Raw genomic sequence first — 20227 nt, forward strand, 5'->3', positions numbered from 1 at the left:
CATTTAAGTGCAAATGAAGTTTACCTTCATCTAAATTATTTTAAGATCCTATCACTTAGGATTGTCACAACAGTCTAAAATCCAACACCATGGATGACGTTACAAGTACTGCAACAATTTTACCACACGAGGCACTGAAGGGCACTTATCACCAAATCTACTTTTCAAGCAGTGATTTTGCTAATGGGTCTCATTTGTTTTATTACTGCCCCATTAATCTATGCTGCCCTTTTAAATATCCCATTTCTGTTATCACTGTGTTCTTCAGGGAAAGAAAGAAAAACAGCTGCTGCTACTTCACTCAGCCTAAGGCACACAAAGCAGCATCCTTCCCAGGGATGACTTGCTTTCTTGTGTGCTGCCATCCTGCGTGTGCTCATCCAACAATGCCCAAATTACTAACATAGGGTGTGCCAGCAGTACATTGTTTAGAACAGGAAAACCCACAAAAAAAATTAAATTCCAGCTAAGAATATACTAACAGTATAAAGAAAACAACCTCAAGTACTGATTCCCAGAAATACATGATATATACGTTGAATATTCTCTCTAAATCATTCAAGGTCAAAGCAAGCAAATCAAATATACAAATGCTATAATGAGATTATAGGAAAAAGCTGAGCTTTCTCCTGAAGGCTCACTGTCACAAGCATTCTTCAAATACAAACTAACATATTTAGGTGGGTGATAAACCAGACATGCTTTCAGTGCAATTGAAAGGGTAGTGAAATGTTAATTAAGCTTCCCTTTTACTGTTGTTTTATAAATCCTAGTGCTACCTCCTCAGCAGTTTGACTTCCTGAATTTTAACTAAGTCTTTCCGAAAGAGAAAAAGCTCACTCTCCTCTTTTGAATCAACATATTTATTGGTACTATTTTGAAATTAAGTATCAAATTTCCAAATGCGCTGAAGGCAATTCCAACACGCATCTGCACACACACATTTCTCTTCCGTACACAGAAATCAAATCTTTCCACGTCACCAGCTCAGAGCTTGATGACTAAGTGCTTGTAAAAATACCCCATGGGTGTGTATATTTGATACCTGAGTGTGCAGAAATCCAATCTATGCGAGAGCAGGGGTCTTGTCAGAAGGAAGAAAAAACCCCAAACAACCAAAACCCCAATTCTCTGTACTAAACACTGTTACCCAACTGAGTCAATACCATGTGAATAAGCAAGACCAGAATCCTCCATCTCCTCCTTGGTCATTGTCATTAAAGGCCACCACGGTCCTGTCCCAGAGGACAGCTGCCGAATCCATTCTCCTCCTGGCGAGCAGCTCCGCACACCGCTACGGATCAGAGCTGTGGGGACCCAGGCATCAGACTCGAGGCTTCTTTTGGAAGTCTTTCCCCAGCACTTAACAACTTCCCCACTTGGAAGAGCCCTGGTCAATGCCAGCAAGCATTGCTCGGGAGGCTAAGCATCCACGTTGGCTTCAACAGCACACTTAAAAGGAAAAAAGAAACAAAAATACACCCCACTATGCACACACGTTCATCCGAGAGAACAAGAGTGCTTGTTTGGAAGCACACGTGGGGCCAAGTGCCCCGAAGTCAGCAGAAATATGCTGTGACTGGCAATGAGCTTCAGGTATGTCTAGAAAGAAAAAAACCAAAGACCTGGTGAGGAGCCAGGGCAGAAATGTCCACCTGAGCCAGCACAAGGAGCTGGAAGAGTAACAACCAGGTGGGTTACGTGACCAGACAGGGAGGCTTTGTACCCGGGGGCTGCTGGTATAAATTAAGGTACATGCAGCCATGAAAAAGGATCAACTATATTTTTGTGTGTTGTTGAAATTGCTCCATTTCACCCAAATGCTGCATTTAAACATCACCGGAAAGTTTATTCGGTACTCTCATCTCAGAGAACTAAAAAATTATTAACAAGATACTGTTAGAAGAGAAAGTGGGATGAAAGAGAGGTGGATGAATGTAAAGTGCTAATGAAACAACTTCTCCTGGCTGTGCTGATGATGGCTGCAGCCTAATTCTGCTGTTAGCTGGGAAAGTGAGAGCAACTCCTACCAGCCTCTCTGCTGTCCGTGGGCACCTGAAACACAGCAGCGACACTAGAGAGCCTTGCTACTTATTAATTTCACCAGTAATGAAAAAGGCTGAGCAGCAGCAGTACAGTGTGGTTTCAGGAAGACAAAATTGTGCCACTTAGTCTCCAGTTGTGAAAATCATCACTGCAGCAACAGGGGTATAGAAATGGCTTTCTTCTGGCTTAAACTCCAAAGAAGCTCACTGCTTAGGCATCTGAATTTCCTGCTGTGTACCCGTTTTACACTGCAGAAATTCAAAGGCAAATAGGTTTTCTTCACCCACTCCCAGGATATGTGTGAAATGTACTTAGGGACCCAAGAAACATTACTTTTACTCTGTTTACATCCAAATGTCTATTCTGTAGGTGTAATTCTTCTATGGACCGAGATGTGTTTCAGGATTCACTCCAGATTAGCACTTCCTTGTAACAACTGCTAGACTTAAAAGATTATTTAAAGAAGAACAAAGCTAAAAACTTACATTCAAACATAGTTCATTTTAATACAATACATACATTAATAAACCTTTTCTTAAAGTTCATACTAACTGAGCTTCTCTAACACCCAGCGACTGTTGCAGACCTGCTGAGTAGAATACAAAACCTACAAAGAGGCAGAAGGGCTTTGTTTTTTTTAACCTGTATCTTCAGCCAGACACTTTGATTCAGGATTCCTCTGCGACAGAGGCAGAGACTACAGCACTTACTCATTCCAGGCATCGTGCTCTAATCACTCTTAGGTCTGTAATATGTTTGTCAGATATTCACATTTAAATAACAGACGCACTATCTGCATGATTTAGGGAAACGCAATATAGCCTAGAGCAGCAATAGCTATACAACCAACATTAGCTACAAATAAATCCTCCATAAAATATTCTTTCTTTGATTTAAAGCCAAGACAGTAGGATGCGATAAACTATGCAGAAACTTTGGAATTACAGTTACATATATTCTAAATATGTAGTTTTTTGAAATTTAAAATAAATTGATGAAGTGGCTCCATTCTGGCAAGTATTCATTTCTAGAGCTATTATTAATATGGTGTTATTGTACAATACCCAAGTTTATTTTTTTCTCTCCTAGCTAAAGCTGCATTCTATACACAGATAGAATGATGCTGACAGCAAGAAATGTGCTTCTCTCCCCGGTTATGCGTTGCCCTGTGGCTCCTACACATTGGCCAAGTTCCAGACAGTCTTTGCCTAAAAGTATCCACAGCACTACGTATTTTAACAGTATTTAAGCTTCAACAAAGCAGCAAAAACCAACAGTGAAAATGTGGCCCGAATGAAATTAATGGAATTTCTGCTCTTGACTTCGGCGAGGACACAGCGTCGCCCAACAAAGCTACAACGAAGCTCATGCTCTTAATTCATCCCCGTGGGACAGAGGATGAAGGGATTGTACATGAGGTAGGACGAAGCATGGTGAATAAATATAACGAAGGCTGACAGCCTTTACTCTGCTTCCCTTGATATTTAAAGGCCCGTGTCAATTTTATTTTCCAGATGATAAAATGTAACTACCACTACCTCAAGATGCATCATAAACATCCCATAAATTCCAGCATAAGTAATCAACAAGTGACCTCAATAGCACTCAAAATGATCCCAAAACAAAATCTGCATAGTAACACAGGACTAGACTGAAACTGCCAGACTCTGCTAATGACCAGGTGCACTTTAGAGCTGCACGTCCCATTATGAAGATGCTGCTTTGCCAACAGTCCCTCCGAAGCCTACAAATAAGGGCTTCACTGAGAATGACTTGCTTCGTGTCTATGCACTAAGTCACACTAATGTGTATGTCTAAATACATATTTTAGACAGACACATAGGTTCTTCTGTGGATAACTGTCATTATAAACTTCACATATTTATATCACTAAATTTGAAATTACAGGCTAAACCTAAATAATCTAGGCTTAAATTGACATAAAGTAATCCACATCCAGAATGGCAGCAGTATTTAAATTTTTAAACCAATTTTTGATAAACACGTGTACAGGTGTAGACTTGGTCTCACATAATATTAAACTGTCAAGATAAAGCACGAGGAGATGGAATAATCTATCGGATCTACCGTCATTCAAAATACTAAAAGTGCTGATTTTTAACCCTGCCCCCCCCAAAACGCAAAAACAGTGAACAGTAAATGAAGAACAATAACTGTTCAAGTAGACGCTTAAGCCTTCAGAAGGTCATAAAAAATGCGAATGACAGTGACCTAGAACCAAGAGTGGCAGAATTACGTAGAGATGGGAAATCTCTGCCAAGTGAGGAGGTAACAACTTTGGCAAAGGTAGCCACTTTTCACTGCTGATGTATTACGTCCAACCGAAAAACCCAAACTACAACTAGCATTAACTTTGTAATAACTTGCATAGACGAACATACAACGGGGTGATACCTTTACACTAATTCTGTTTTGCTCTTACATCACACTCAAAGACTTTTAAGATAAAACTCTCCATAAACAAAACACTGCCACCACCCAGCACTCTCTATTTTGCTGCACAGTTAAAATGATGAGGTTTAACGCAGGATGCTGCCCTGACCAGAAATGCTAACACTGTCACGGGGAAATAGCTTCTGGAAAATCCACGGAGGTACAAATGCCTGGAAAGCAGGAAAGCAACTTAGCAGCTATCCTTGGATGCTGCCCCTGTAATGTACGCTTAGTGCTCACTGGAAGCTGGATAGAGATGCCTCTTTGAATGAAAAATCTTCAGAAAGTATTTTGCTCCTTTTTAGTTCTGGAATCCAGCAGTGGTAACATTTCCTACCCCAAGCAACAATCCACTCTCAGTGATACTTGCTTCTGGGTAAACCCTGCCCTACAGATGGCTTCCAAACATGAAAACTCTGATTTCTTTCAAAAGGCTTGGACAGCTGTACAAATGCACAAGAAAGCTCAGAAATTAAATTTCCCTTTCTTCCAACTTGATAGTAAAAAATATATATATATATATATATATATATATATATATATATATATATATATATAATTTGTCTTATTATTTAGAGTGGTATCACATGCTGTGCTTGTAAAAGCTGTAATGGAAATCAATTCTGTTGTCTTTGGACCCCTGTGCTGTTTTTGCACCATATTGCACTCTTTGGAATAATTTCAGCCTCTCATTTAAACAAAAAAAAAAAAAAAAAAAACAAAACAGGACAGGGGCTAAGAAAGTATAACAAGGAATGTAACTTTTTATTACATTTGTAGCTCTAGCTTTATGTGAATAATTCTATTTCAGTGTGCACTTTATGAGAATGATTCTGTAAACACTTTGCAAAGCTTTAGGAAATACCTTTACTGCTCATTCATCAGTCAGTGTCAATAGTCCCAAGTCCAAAACACTTTTATCCTTTTAATTCCGCATCTCTCCATCACCACCACACTTAAATTTATAGCCTCCTCCCTACAATAAGATCACAATTCCCAATTTATCCTGTGGTCTCCTGGGTCTACACAATTTCCCCAGGATCCTCTCTGCACTTTTAGAAATCAACACAATCCCTTCTTCAATACAGGATACTCGGCCCTGGTGCTCTGTCACATTTCAGAGGTTCATCAGACCCTGAGATAGGTCCCTGCTGCACCAGGTCCCGGATCTTTGGTCCCTCTTCTCTGGGAAAGATTCGTATTTCTCTGCTCCTTCACTACCTCCTCTTCAAACCGCTTTCCCATTGCACCATCCCATTTCTGCAAGACGCAGTAACTCCTGCTCTGCTCGAAGGAGCAGTGCTGTCTGGACTACACTCTTCCTTTCTTCTCCTCCACTGATAGGAAAAGCCAGCACCTCATCTCCTTGCTCCTGGCAGCTGTCCTGCATAGCCACACTTGGATTTGGCATCCTGGAAAACCACTTTTTTTCCTACTGCTAACATTTTCAATGTGTAAAAATAATAATTAATCAGGGCGTCATCACTGTGCACTGGGAGAAAACAGAGGGAGGCTGAACAACAAAATGGTTTTAATTATGAAGCTAAGCAAAAATGTTTTAATTGGAACACTATTCATTTTAGTTTACATCTCAAATCCATGGTAATTCTAAACCAGTCCATTTTAAGAGTGAGATGTATTATAAGCTACCCAAATCTTTGTGGTAATAGGCTCTGTAGAAATCATATGCATTACTGAAGGAGGAAATCAAAATCTTCTATCTGCAAAAATGTGGAGATACACCTGCAAAGCACCCTCCTTCTAGTATTACCACACAGATATGCTGCCTCACTAACAGGATTTGCAGACTCCATACACCAGTCACACACGTGGCCTCCAGCCACACAGAAAAGTCTGATCCTCTGTCCTGCAGAGAACAACACAAGCACAAGCGTAATCAGTAATTAGGCAGCTGGGAAACAGCTCAGTAACTCCTGCAGCGTCCCTCCCCAAAGAAATGATTATCATTAACTCAGCTATGGAACATACATTTTGATAGCAGTATTTCCAAAATGCCAATTCTGGGCCATTTGACACACTGAGATAAATTAAACATAGTCCCAAATCCCTTAAGTGCTTGAAAACTTGTATGAATGTTAAACCTTTCTATTGCAGCATACTCGTCATCACAGGTGCAACTATGGGATTAGACTTGGTCTTAACTTACACTATGGAGTGAGCCCGAAAACATAAATCACCTTGGCTTAGAAGAACTTCTTCTACATGTAAACCTGGAAATACTAAGAAATCGAGTCAGATTTAAATTGATAGAGTGAAAAGTAAAGACCTTCAAAATGAAAGTTTATATTAAACGTGCAGTGTGTCCACCAACACGGCCTGTGTAGTCAAAGACCTGAGGACCCACAACCAGGTGACTTCAGTAGGTTCACTTCCTTCATAGCTACCGCAGCAAGGCAACACGTCTTCCCTTTGAGATTTGTCATCTTGCTTCGTGTAAACCTGTAAAGGCAACCTCAAGCTGAGCACTCAAAACTAATGAACACTGAAGCACACACACCTCAAATGGCAGGTTCTGTAAGGAAACAGAATCTCTATGTTCACCATTTAAGTGATAACAGCATTCATAAAATCTTGGGTAGCTGATATTTAAGCTTCTATCTCACCTTGAAAAGCACATGTTCCTCTGCCAGTACTTCTTTGCTTAAACTAATAAATTGAGACTCAATTCTGAGCTCTTCTGTCTGCGTATAACACCCCAGCTATGTCCTGAACACCAAAACCAGTCAAAACCCGGACACCTTCCCTGTCTCCCACATTTGACTTCCATGGAAAGGAACCGTGAGAAATCTGGAAGGAACGCGAGCATGTCGGACAGGAAGGACCTTCAGGGGAAGAGGCCCACGGGCATGCCCCGCACTCCCACGCCACCCAGCACAGGTGCAGCCCTGTTGTTTCTGCTAACAGGCATGCCCAGAACTAAGCCTGATGGCTAATTCCCAAGCTGCAGAGGAACCAGGGATTTCCTTGCCCGTCTTGCTCATTCACGCCGCCTTATCCAGCAGGTACCTGCTGGCCCCAAAAATGCAGCCAGGGATGACAATGGTGACAAAGAAAACACCTTTTCCTCTGCTTGACTTGGAGAGCAGACTGGAAGCAGCCCTCCAGGACAGATGCTCAAAGTACTAGGCTACAGATCCCCCTCCCGTGCCTCTTTTCAAAGGTTTCCGCTTCTAAAAAAATAAATATTTGCAAGCTTTCCTTAAATTAAGGAAAGAGTAAAAAAGCTCACATAGGGTACCTGGTGGCAAAATGGGGTTACTAACCCTGCTCCAGTGCAATTAAGTAATTTCTAGCAAGTTTGACAATTCATCCGAAATAAGAAGACCCACTCAGTATTCTGCTAACCAGGTTCTTCCTCAGAAGGTGGGAAACCTGCCCCAGTTCAGGGACAGGGATTTGATCCCATCTTCCATTTTTCAGAAGAGCGCAGCAATTTCTCATCTCATGGACATAAATGGAGACCTGCTACCACTGCCAGCTCATTTTTGTGGGAAAGGAAAAAATTTACCAGACTCTGTCGTAAGAGGCCAAAAGTCAAATTGCCATGTTTAGACACTTATTTACTGAGAAAAGTTTTTAAAAACTGTTTACAATGAGAAATATATTAAAGGAACATAGTATCATAGCTATAAACAGATTTTATTTGAGAAGTAACAATAAACCCACAATGAAAACAGCTGCAGTTAGACATTTCCTTGCAGTTACTAACCCTGCAAAACTCCAGAAATGTTCAAATGCACGAAGAACCAAAGTAAACAAATATAGCCCAGAAAAGAGAAACAATCCCAACAGCTCATGCTGTGAAAAAGCTGAAACCATAAAGAGCTATTATAAATGGAAAAAAAGAAAATCATACTTAAAATTTCCTTTCCTTTAGTCAGTGATTGAATTAGTAACAGAAACTTTTCTGAATACTTATTTTCAAAGTTTCAAAACAAAGCTTAATTGCACCTTTCCAAAGTTTCTTACCCATTGTGAAAATACATTTGAAAGAAATTGTGCACAAAGTATATAGAATATTTCTTATAACACCAAATTTTTATAAGCAAGAAACCAGAAAGTAATAGTTATTATACAAATATATATATTTATTTAATTATTGTCTCTCTTATTTTAACAGCTTACTCTCCTCCTGTTATTCATTTTAATAAACTGTAAACATGAGCACAACTGTTTCATCTTTAGAAATAATTATTAAAATATAGCCAGTGAATGTCTCTTACTAATATTAAGAACCTTCAAGACCACCTTTAATAGGCAGTACATTAGGTGCAATTAAAAACCAAGTATGCTAAACCAAGCACCAATAGAAAAATCATGACGGTCAGCCAGTGGAGCACAACAGAGTGGCCTAATTCTGACAACCGAGGACTCTGAACCACTCTTCTGATTAGCTGTGGGGTCTTGTTTGTCAAAACTCCTTATATTAAACAGCCTTTTCTGTAACATGAGATAATACTGCAGTAAGGTCAGCATGGTTATTTAAAAATAATTTCTACACCATATTACCCCGAGTTAACCATTTCTAAGCATTGAAACTTTACATACATGAAATATCGCCCATTTATTTTTTCTTAAATAAACACACTATAGAAGTTTTGAGTATGTAAAAACAAATCAGGACTTTTTTTAAAACAAGAATAATTAAAAACAAAACAAAACAAAACAAAACAAAACCAAAAAACCAAGCCACACATGATTTACAGCACTGCAACCTTCAGAGCAACTCCATGAATTATATCTTTTATTTTTGACTGGTACCGCTATGTTTTTCTCTAGATAAGATGACTTTTTCCCACACCACATGATAATCAATTTCCCTTTTCTCCAAGCTCAAGTCTAAAGATACATGGTGTTAGAAGTCAAGGAAGAAAATGAAAGGAGTACATAACGCCATGTCTTGAAAACATGTATGTATATTTAAGACTTCTTGAAGTAGATGGTTAAAAATACCAATTTTGGCACTGGAACACAATGCAATTTAGGTCTTCTGTGTTATGATGATATTGCAATCAATGATACAGCTATAGAACCCAACGCAAGTGCTACGCTGTATGTGCATGGCATGATTACGCATTTGCGTATGTAACCCCCTAGACTATGTCGGATATATTTACTAGAGTTGTTAAGGTATTAGCTGTTAGAATAAACTGAGTATATTTTCTTCTTAACTACTGTATTAGAAATATTTGCCTACAGAGACCACATATTAAAACTACAGATCTTCAGAAACTGTTCACAACCCGTTTAACTGAAGACGAATATCCAGTTATCTACTTGTTAATGAACATCCAAAGTTTTGTTTAATATCCAAGTTTGATGCTCAAAGTGTGTTTTTGTATTACTGACATTTAACGTAGTGACTATTCACTAAAACAATGTTCTTAGAAAGCTGTTTTTAAGAAGTCAGACTGCCCAGACTCTTGCACACTGAATGGTTTTTGCATATCTGAGGGCCCTGATGAAGTTATGATGATGATGGAATCTCTTCCTGGCCACAATTTTTAAGAAACCATAAAAACCTCTCCATCTCAAAGAACACAAAAGCTGTATCAAGCTGCAGCCAGTGCATTTAATCAAGTGGAGAGGGAGGCAGTGCAGGGAGGGTTGAGGCATCCCAGCTCCAAGAAAAAAAACAAAACTCAAACCTTGAACTGGGCATGTGGGGACATACACAGGAAGAGTGAGAAATGGCAAGACAGAGAGGCAGAGAAGTGTAATTACCAGGAAAAGAGCAGAGAGGAAGAGGAGTTGGGAATAGAGACAGGGGCACTGAACAGTGAGTGGGCTGGGAAGCAGAAATAGATTACAAGGACACAGAGAGATTACAGTCAAAAGGAAGAGACACTTCAAATGCTCTCTTCTTCATCACCTCCCTTGCAGCTCCTCTGTCCCGCAGGGGGAACAGAGCCAGCAGAAGGGTGCAGCGGAGAAGTGTATCAGCCAGTGAAGCTCCTTCTGAAGCAAAGCTCCCTCCCATCCAGGCTGCTTGTGGGTTGCAGCTGAGAGACACGTCCTCTCCCTTCTCCCGCAGCCTCCGTGCCTGGGGCAGGCTGTCCACCGAGCCTAGCAGGCTGGTGGCAGAGGAGCTGGCGCCAGGGTGGTTGGCAGGAGGAGATCACAGAAGGGCACCAGCCTCGGAGCCCCGCACATTCTCAAGAGGAAAACAAACAGTGGAGGAAATCCAGTCACCCAGAAACACCAGCCAGTCAATCGAACGAGTGCCAAAGTTTGCTGTTGACTCCTCAGTAAATCCAGTTCTTCTTTTTGGCATTGCTTCAACTCCCTTTCACACGCTGTTTGCATGCCGAGACACACACTAAGCTTGTCCCCGGGGAGTCCTGAACTAGGGATGCTCTCAACCCTGTCCTTACAAGTGCCCTAGATTATTGCTTAGAAAGAGCGCTTAAATTATTTCTCTACTCCTACCCCCCCTTAGACTATCAGACTTCTTCTAGATTGCTACATATCTGTTCTCCTCTCAGTTCTATGATACGCAGCCACATTAATAGCTGTCCCCTCTCCTGTCAAGAAAAGAAAATTTCCAAACAGGGAATTAAATACAGGATTGAGTATGACTGCCCAAAGTAACAAAGAAAACTTCTTCCAAACCCAGAAACTGGATACAGGTATCCCAAGCTCATATCTACTATTTTAGCCCAGTAAATTGTTACTTATTTTGAGATGAGACTCAGCGAACTTTTTCAGTAGGTGGATCCAGAGAAACTGAACTTGAACGTCACAGGGTCAAGATGCCTAAGCCAGCCAAATAACGGGATGCCGCAACCAAGGTGCCAAGCCGCAAGTGAGGACACACGGTGTCTGTTTTTTCATTTACCCATTCCTGCTGCGTCAAGGTAACCTCTCCTGTCCAGCTGCCCTGCCAGCACACCGTCCCTGTCACCGCTGGGGAACCGGGTCCCTCCACTGAAGATGTCCCTTACTCACTAGCACCAGTTCATCACTGATCTGGACTGGTTTCAAGACATTCTCTAAAAGCTAATAACAAGGGAGGGCTGGCTGTGTCACCGCAGCCAGGACCAAATGCTGCTTTCATCATAAATCATGAATCTAATGTTTTCCATTTGCAAAACAAGCAATATATCTCCAACAAAACTACAGACCTCCTGGAGCATATGTATGAACACCAAACACCGAAGCCTTTTTCTAAGACAGCAGAAATAAATCCCATACAGCATGTCATCAGGAAGGTAAAAATACAAAACGTGACTGCGAAATTAGTGTAGGTCAACTTGTGACCACAAAAATTAACACAGATCACTTACAAGGCTTTGAATGTTTCTGGTGTAAGTCCCTGGCACAGCTAAGACAGTTTTGCTGCCTTTAATTTCATACTACAATGCATCTGAAATTTCAAGTTCTTAATTTCCTCAGCTGACAGAAATGGTTTCTGAGATGATTCCTACATCCTGGGAACAGATCTTTACCCTTAAATTAGCCATGCATACTCTCAGACTTAACATTTTTGTCTTGAAATAAACCAGCAGTGATAATTGTTAATTTAAGACCCCACACGATGCAAATGTATGTTCTGAAGCCAAATATGCTGATTGGAAACAGATGAAGGCGGAATGCCTTCTACTGAGTGGACTTTAAATATTAGTGAAGCATGTTGCTGATTTGATACAGGACACATCAGACATTGATTACTGATTTTTCCTTTGCTACGGTGAAATACCAGAAGTGTTCTACTAGTCTTTCAAGAATTGTACAACCACTGGTGTGAAGTGCCACATGCACAGCTCCTGTCCCCTCTTGTTCTCTTGGATTTCATCTGGTTTTCTTGCACTCACCAAAGATGAAGCTACTCGATATATGACATGCTTTCCATTATTCCGGACACTGGAGTTTCCCCTTTTGTTTAGGAGCTTTAATGACGAATAAAAGATTTTAAACTTCAACATTCATCTCCTGATCACACCTTGAAATCAGGCTCAGAGTGTTGTGGATGGACTCAGAGATGTTTAATATTTCTTTTGGTTTTGAGTGTGTTAGTAATAACCAGACAAATAACAGAAAGCTCTGGAGGACTAAGGCTAGAAGCGCTCACTTGCACTGAAGGTCTCCATCACAGAAAGCTAACGCAATCTACCGAACGGAAAGACTTAACCAGTTGGGAATAAAGGATAGGAAAAAGTCTGCAACTACTGGACTGTTTCCAAAAAGGGTTCTGCCACATTGACACATACATCTCTGCGAGACTGAGGACAGCAAAAGCAAGCCTCAATCTTTCTCAAACAGTACTGAAGTATATATTTGCAACTAATGAATTTGCCAACCCAATCAATTAGTAAAGGTCAAGGAAGAGAAATTCATTACCAGAACATACCTCCCAAGACAGCCGAAGAGGACATGATAAAGTCTTTCTGGAATTGCCCTCCTTTTATCGAAACCCTGGAACAAACGTGCATTTTAATTCAAAAAGGTACCTGTAAAATCACAATGCCAAACTCCTGTCCACGCTCTGAATGGGCGAATGCGATGCTCCAGGGGATCCTGAAAAAAAAAAATGAAAAAAACCCAAAATATGAAAAAAGGCATTAAAAACCTCCAATGGACCATTAATAATAAGGCAACAGGCGTACATATCAGTGCTGCTGTGATGTTGGAGGTCATAGAAACCAGACACCAAGGCTGGTCCATGCCATGAGAAGGGAGGCAAAGAAACGCAAGGCAGTCACAAGAGCAACCAGGACTATTTCACATGAAAGATGAGACAAGCGATGAAATCAACATGGCTGCACACTGGAAAAGCTACAAGCTGTGTAATAATAACAACTGATTAAAAAGTCATTTGGGAAGCCTCAGAACACAAGCTCACATATGGCAGTATCCAAGGTGTGAGACGAGATGTAGCCATGCTACGGATCAAAGTATAAATGCAAACAGGACCAAATTTCAAAATTAAAGTTTTCATTCACTGATGGAAGGACAACACAAAATTATACACTTTAAGTTCTTGGTATAGATAAACAATTCCTTTTGTTTTGGTTTTGGCCATTTCCAGATAAAGAAGAGAGAAAATACTGTTAAAAAACCAAACCCATTCTATTTCCACAATACAGCCTTAGCAGGGCATGGAATCAGTGTCAGCTACTTTGCAAGTAACTGAGGAAAAATATCGACACGTAAACGTTGGTGTTACTTTAAGGCAGCTGCTAGCTGATTTTGACATGAAAATATGGAAGCTACCATGATGATCTGGTTTTAAGTGACCTCTCATTTTCAGAGTTAAGCTCAAAGAGCAAAAAGTTCGTGTGCTTAATCGCCACCCCTCTCTCTTCCCCCCCAGCCTCCCTGCTGGAAACTAGAGAGAGTTGACAGGATACTTTCCAAACTAACAACAACCATGACAAAAAGCTACTAAATTTTTATATGTCTATTAGGAATTATTTACTTGTCAACACCTATTTGAAGTGATTATTCATGGAAGAATTATAATGTTCAACTGGTTGCACAAAATTACTAAAAAAAAGAATTAATTTTGCCTCTTTTTTTTTTTTTTTTTTAATTAGCCTCTTCCCTTTTCTAAAGCACTTATTTTAGACAATGCTTTTTTAAACTATGGGAACAATGTATTTACAAAACTCTAATCCTGTCTAGCCAATTGATACATCTTTCATTTCATACACAATATCTTCTCCTTTTTCCTCTTCTAAATTCTTAGGTACTTTTTGGGGATTTAAACCGGTTATTAAAATCCATGTAGAAAAAAATCCAAACCTTTGTATTTTGTGTCACCTGCTGAAAATACTTGTATCTTCACAATACAAAAGCACATAATTTAAAAATTTTGAGATTATATTCCTGTAATTAAGTATTTGTATACACAATACTTAAAGGAAAAATATATCACTGTATTCATTTGGGAGGAAAGCGTCTCTGCTGCGGAATGCAGCCTTCCTCTGCACATTGTTACGTGGAGGAGGACACTGATTCAGTAAGAGAAGAAGCAGTTTTCCCAACCCTGCTATGAGGATAGTGACACCCAGCTGAAGGGTAGAAATGCCAAGCTGAAGAATACTCTCCAGCACAGTGTTTTTTATGAGAGCTCCAAAATAGACAGCATCTAAGGGCGCACACCAAAGAGTTTCCTTCTTCCCATAACAACATGTATGTACTTTACCTTTTTATTGATACATCTATATAGACATAAACACGTATATATGGTTTACTCCAATACTAGCAATTGAAACGGACTTGAAAACTATTCATGAGGTAGTAGCTATACACAAAAACAAAGCCCTTTAAAATTCTGGCAAGACTAGAAAAGTTTCTATCGTTTCCTCAAAATACATAACGCTTATTTTACATCGTTGTTTCAAACAGCAACAGGGATCAACACGTTTATGATGTGACTGTCAGTGTGAACTATATAGTGGAATATGTTCTTGTTTAGTGAACAGCAGTGTATACTATTTCAAAAATGTATAGCCTATTGCATCTTCTAAGTGCTAGAAAGAGGTCACAGGAATAGAAAGTGCAAGTATTAATACTGGAGTAGCTCTCATACAGTGGATTGCCACAGTCCTCTGGTCCCACAATAAACATACTGCTCCAGATTTCAAGGGTTTCTTGAGAGAGTACGCATTAAATGGTGAAATCACTAGGAAGGGACACACCACGCCAGCTTCACTGAGCTTGGATCTGGACCCAGGACATCAAGGACCAAGGAAGACATACAAACAAAACCCAAACATATTAACAATCTGTGCAGCTTTTAAGCACATGACTGGTTTCAACGTTCATGCTATGAAACAAAACACCAACAATCCCATTTAGCATCTGCAGAAGGAGCGTGCAGTGACAAAACTGCTAATGGATAAGGCTGATGGAGTAATATGAAATCAGACTAAGTACTGTGTAAGTTCTTCAACACAACAGCACAATATTCTCCAGTCTATGCATCTCATACGTAGATGGGACCAGCCATGCAGCACCACTGTGTACAACCATCGGTGAGGGCTCAGGTGCCTCCACTAGAAGAACAGCAAATCTTCAGGCAGGCAGCACTGGATTTTGTAGGTGAAGGAGGAACAGCCCAAGGCAGAACCATACATCAATTGCACTGTTTTAAGTGGATGAAGTGTTCTGGTAACAGATCTCCGCTAGTACTTTCCCAGTCCAACATAGTGCCCTTCAGTGACCCGTCAGGCAAACTTCTTAATCAATACAACACCCTTAACACAGCTGAGAGGGGCCAGGTACTCTACAGTGAGTATTTTTAAACTTAAACATGTAACTGCAAGAAAAGGTAGAGAAAATGCAAATATATCCTAGATTTCAGTAGAAAACATGAGTGAGGACTTATCAGGACAGCTAAAGGTACCAAATCCTCCTTTCCCAATCAATGGTATCATTTTAGTAGAAGAGGTGTCACATGAATTATTTCTCAAGTTTTAATTATTCGTGCTTGAATAATTCTAATGTGTTTAGAATGCCTCATCCCTTCTGCAGGCGCCATGCCAGACCCCCATCACAAATGTTTCGTTTCCCTACCCATCTACCTGTATGTCCCAGCCCCAATGCAGAGCAACCCAGAAAGGCCACCACCAAGTAACGCGCACTTGTCTTCTCCACGAGGTAGAAGGGAGACGAAAAAGAAACAGGCTCTGCTTGTCCCACACCTTATGGGGAATTTGTAGTACAATATGTGGCCAGTCTTGGCTTGGAAGAGCCCACCTGCTTGTGACTAAACCACTAGCAAATTCCTGGCCTCCACAAAGTCAACAGAACTTGTGGCTGACAACAAATACAGTTGATCCTTTTTCATTCTTTCCTGGATTTCTTCCTGAACCTGGAGGTCCAGGATTTAATTTCTCTTGCAGATGTATGATTCAGATGAAAATACAGCCAGGTGTGTTGCCGTACAGTTCTACACTGGATGCACAGCAGGGTTTGAAAACGTTTGCTAGCGCGTACAACTATTGAGAGCTCACCGCTTCTTTCTGGTGATGCACAGACGTGGAGGCAGGGTCCAGTGGGGCACCCCACCAGCATGGCTGCCACGGCATGCACTGCCCACTGTGCACAGTTACCACTCCATTTATTTCTCACTGCCACTCTTTCTTAGATTTTTTTTTTTTTTTCCCCCCCTTGTAATTAACTTAAGGACGGCGCTAGCAGGTTTGTATCACCTCAGCAGGAAAGACTGGGCTCCACAATACTTTCTTTTATGAACAGTAAGTGGTCCCACAGTACTTCTCTTAAAAAACAGTAACAGATATGCTGATCTAGTGCCAAAGACATGGTGGCTGTGATTTGTGAAAAGAACTGATTGATCACTGGCTCTTACTAGACAGATGCGTGGGATGTAGTTGAACTCTGCCCTCAGCATGAATCCTTAAAGCAACTGTCCATATCTTTCCAATTCTCTTTTTTTTTTTTTTTAAAAAAAAAAAAAGGAAAAAAAATGTAAAAAATAAAGGGAAATAAGAAAGAAAAAATACTTTAAAACCTCTCAGATCTAGAAGAGCACAAGGAGAACTGATTTCAGACTTCTCAAAATCACAAAAATCCATCAAACATACACAGTTTATCTCCTGAGCTTCAGCTGGAAGGGCAGAAAATGCCTAACACCTAGACAGGAAGCACCCAAACCAAGATAAGAAGCTGTGGACTATTAATTTCTTCAATATTTTTCAAGTCAACTGATAATATGTGTGTAAACTACCACATTCTTCTCTGAACGGACACTTCTATATAGCTTATAGCTTTTTTCTCTATAAAATCCCTCAGCCTCATTTAAATTTCTTTCCAAAAAATCCTTCTGAAATGCCTCAAAAAAACCCACTCCACAATGGCTGGGCAGCTGTCATACCACAATTGCTCGTTATCTTAATTTCAATAGACTCTCTCATCTGCTGGTGGAATCAAGGTCAAGCGAAAAATATCAGCAACCACTACAAGGAGATCTGGGGAACTCAAAATTAATTTTGTAGGTAAATAAATTCCAAGCATTTCTACCATTTTCAGATTTATTTTTTTTTAATTACTTGGCAAGCAAAAGGATATACAAACTGTTCAGGAGGAGTGACGCTCCTTTTCAAGGCTGATTGACTTGAGGAAATCCACACCCAAGCTGGGTGCTGGCAGGACCCAAACTCTCCTTCCATCTTTAGTACTTGGACATTCTTGTAACAAGCCATGCTTAGAAGACATTAAATAGCATGTCTCTTTGTAACAGGGTTGAGACCTTTAGGACTAGGACTTACTGAAACGCAAGAGTAACATACCAAACCAAAGATTTCCTCCTCTTTCTGGCTAGTATCCCTACTTCTTTCTGTGGATCAGCCTTATCTTTAAACGCACCTGATCCTTCCGAGGTCACGTACACTTCCAATCAGTGGGGACAAAAAACTCTACTTTGTCCCACCAGTGGACCCTTTAGTTGGCTGCTTGTCAGTTCAGCATCCTTACAATAAAAACCACTATGCTACAAGAAAAAACACTGTGGGGCCCAAATCTCCAAATACTGTGACTGATATTGCACTGAAAATATCAAAGACTGACAGGAATAAGTGACCAATGTGTCTGCCACGTGAACAAGATCCCTGTGAGGATTTTAAAAGGGAGAAAGAGGCCAGACTAACATCTGGATTTCTTATTTGAGATACATCTGACGAATGAAAGAGGCATCTGGCCCTGGATACTAGCAGCAGAGGGACATATCTCGTAACAAACTCTCAAAGGCATTGCCATGGACGTATCTTCTTCAGCATCTCTTAACTGAAGAGCATGGTGAGCCCTGGGCCTGGGGTAAGCTTACAGGCAGAGTGGTGAGGATTCAAAGAATGCAGCCAATTCTTCCCATTTTTACTTTCTGGAAACCAGGGAGTTTGCTTCCTGAACCAGAACCCGGATTTTCCTTACATATTTGCAACCTGAGAACTGCAAAAGCTTGTTTCAGTTGAGACTCAGAGATCTGAATTGGAATGAAGAACAATTAAAACAGACTGTTTCCCCTTGCTCGTGAAAACTGAAATGAAAGAAAAAGTAAACAAAAAGTATTATAAAACAAGTTGAAGTAGGCAACATTATGCCAACTAAAAGCATCTCGCACTCTGCCCTCCTCACGAAAAGCTAAAATATTTATACCTAAATATACTACCCATAGCTGTTCTGCTTTTTGCCTTCATCCAGATTCAGTCAAGTCTTGACCCTGAGCATTACGAACTATAGAAATCCCACAGCAGGAAGAGTGAAAAGCCACACACAGAACTTTATTTGAACTATCCGGATGACAACAAATCTTAATCAGGATACCACCCACTAACAGACACAGAGGGAGGAATGCTGCGTGCCCAGGTCGAGAGTGGAGCGACCTGTAAATGACTGGAGAGGGAGCTCAAAGCCGCGGCCAGTGCTTCGCTGAGGGGCACACGGTGCGGTCATACAGCAGGTGGCTGGAAAGCGCCTCCACGGGTTGGGTGACACAACAGCTTACTGTCGACGTGTTTCCCATGATTGAAAACGAAAGATGGAAATGGTGTTAAACACCTCCCAACCATGTTTGTAAAAATAGTCATCTCACTGCTTTTTTTTGAAAAAAAATTACCATAATAGGGGGAAAACAAAATAAGTAAAAAAAAAAACAACAAAACAAAACAATCAACCAAACAAAAAACCCACGAGACAGTCCCAGAGCCACAAAAGCTAAACAGAAACTTTTGAGAGAATGAGATTCAAATCATCACTGACCTTTGCCTGCATGAATCACGGGGAAATTTTGCTGGCTTTGGTATTGCCAGCAAAATGTGACTTAAAAGGTTCGATGGTTTATGTGAAATACCTCTGGATGTGCCACCTTCTTATCTCATTCTAAAAGTGCTCCTGGTGTTTTTCACGATGGAATTCTCCATTTCTCTACTTGCATAGCTGTGTTGTTTGGGTTTAAAAAAAAAAAAGTTTCGCAATATTTATTAACAAAAGATTGCAGGTAGCCTCTCATTCTGAGAGTTGAACAGATGTTTCAGCACATCTAACTGTATGAAATTTTGCCTAATCTACCACAGAAGAAAACCAATTTTTGAAATGAGTAACTGTAATTGGAGCAGTGTAATTGGAGCACGTCTGAAGCATATTACCTTTCCCAACAGTTACTGTATATGATTTCGATAAAAAAACATTTTTATAAACCAGTACGCTTTAGCATAATTTTTACAGAAGGATGAATTCAGTGACTGAAAAAGTTAGGCCTGTATCTTTCACGGAAATGGTTAATTATGCCTAAAGTTGGAGTCTTTGTGCATACCTTCAAGAGATACTTAGCATCTGCAAGTCAAACTGTGATCATCAAGAAGTAGATACTTGATGTGTCTGAAGACCATAAGTAGCAATTCAAACTGGAATGTACAAAGTTAAGGGCTACCTCTTGAAAACTTCAACCTCACGCACCTTTGCTACATGAGGATGGCACCGTGCAAGATGTAAGGAACATAGTCCATTCCTCCTAATATCCCTGGCCCAACACCCTTGGCAGCAGATCATACACAGCTGTTACTCACACCTCATGGTGAAGAGGAGGAGATGAAAATAGGACTTGGCTACATATGTGCTTCTAGTACCAAAAGGGGATTCTTGCTTCCTCTCTACAAAAAAAAAAACACCCTTTTGATTTTTATGCAGTTACCTAATTAAATTTCACTGTGCATATTAAGTTTTCTGATGTCTAGCTGTTTTATGT

General features: G+C 40.3%; 1 protein-coding gene across 8 annotated transcripts in view; it reads right to left on the reverse strand.

Annotated features, from left to right (window-relative positions):
• FAM110B (family with sequence similarity 110 member B) overlaps positions 1–20227 on the reverse strand; it is a 114659-nt gene that overhangs the window by 4572 nt on the left and 89860 nt on the right. For 7 of the 8 annotated variants that reach the window (XM_042786147.1, XM_042786150.1, XM_042786149.1 and 4 more), the window contains one exon: positions 12972–13038. The exons of the other annotated variant lie outside the window; for it this stretch is intronic. The gene's annotated coding sequence lies outside the window, so the exon portion shown is untranslated. The remainder of the gene's footprint in view (positions 1–12971; positions 13039–20227) is intronic. 8 annotated transcript variants of the gene reach the window in all.

The sequence above is a fragment of the Tyto alba genome, unplaced genomic scaffold (assembly GCF_018691265.1).
Source record: "Tyto alba isolate M040663 unplaced genomic scaffold, T.alba_DEE_v4.0 Super-Scaffold_9, whole genome shotgun sequence".
Taxonomy (NCBI): domain Eukaryota; kingdom Metazoa; phylum Chordata; class Aves; order Strigiformes; family Tytonidae; genus Tyto; species Tyto alba.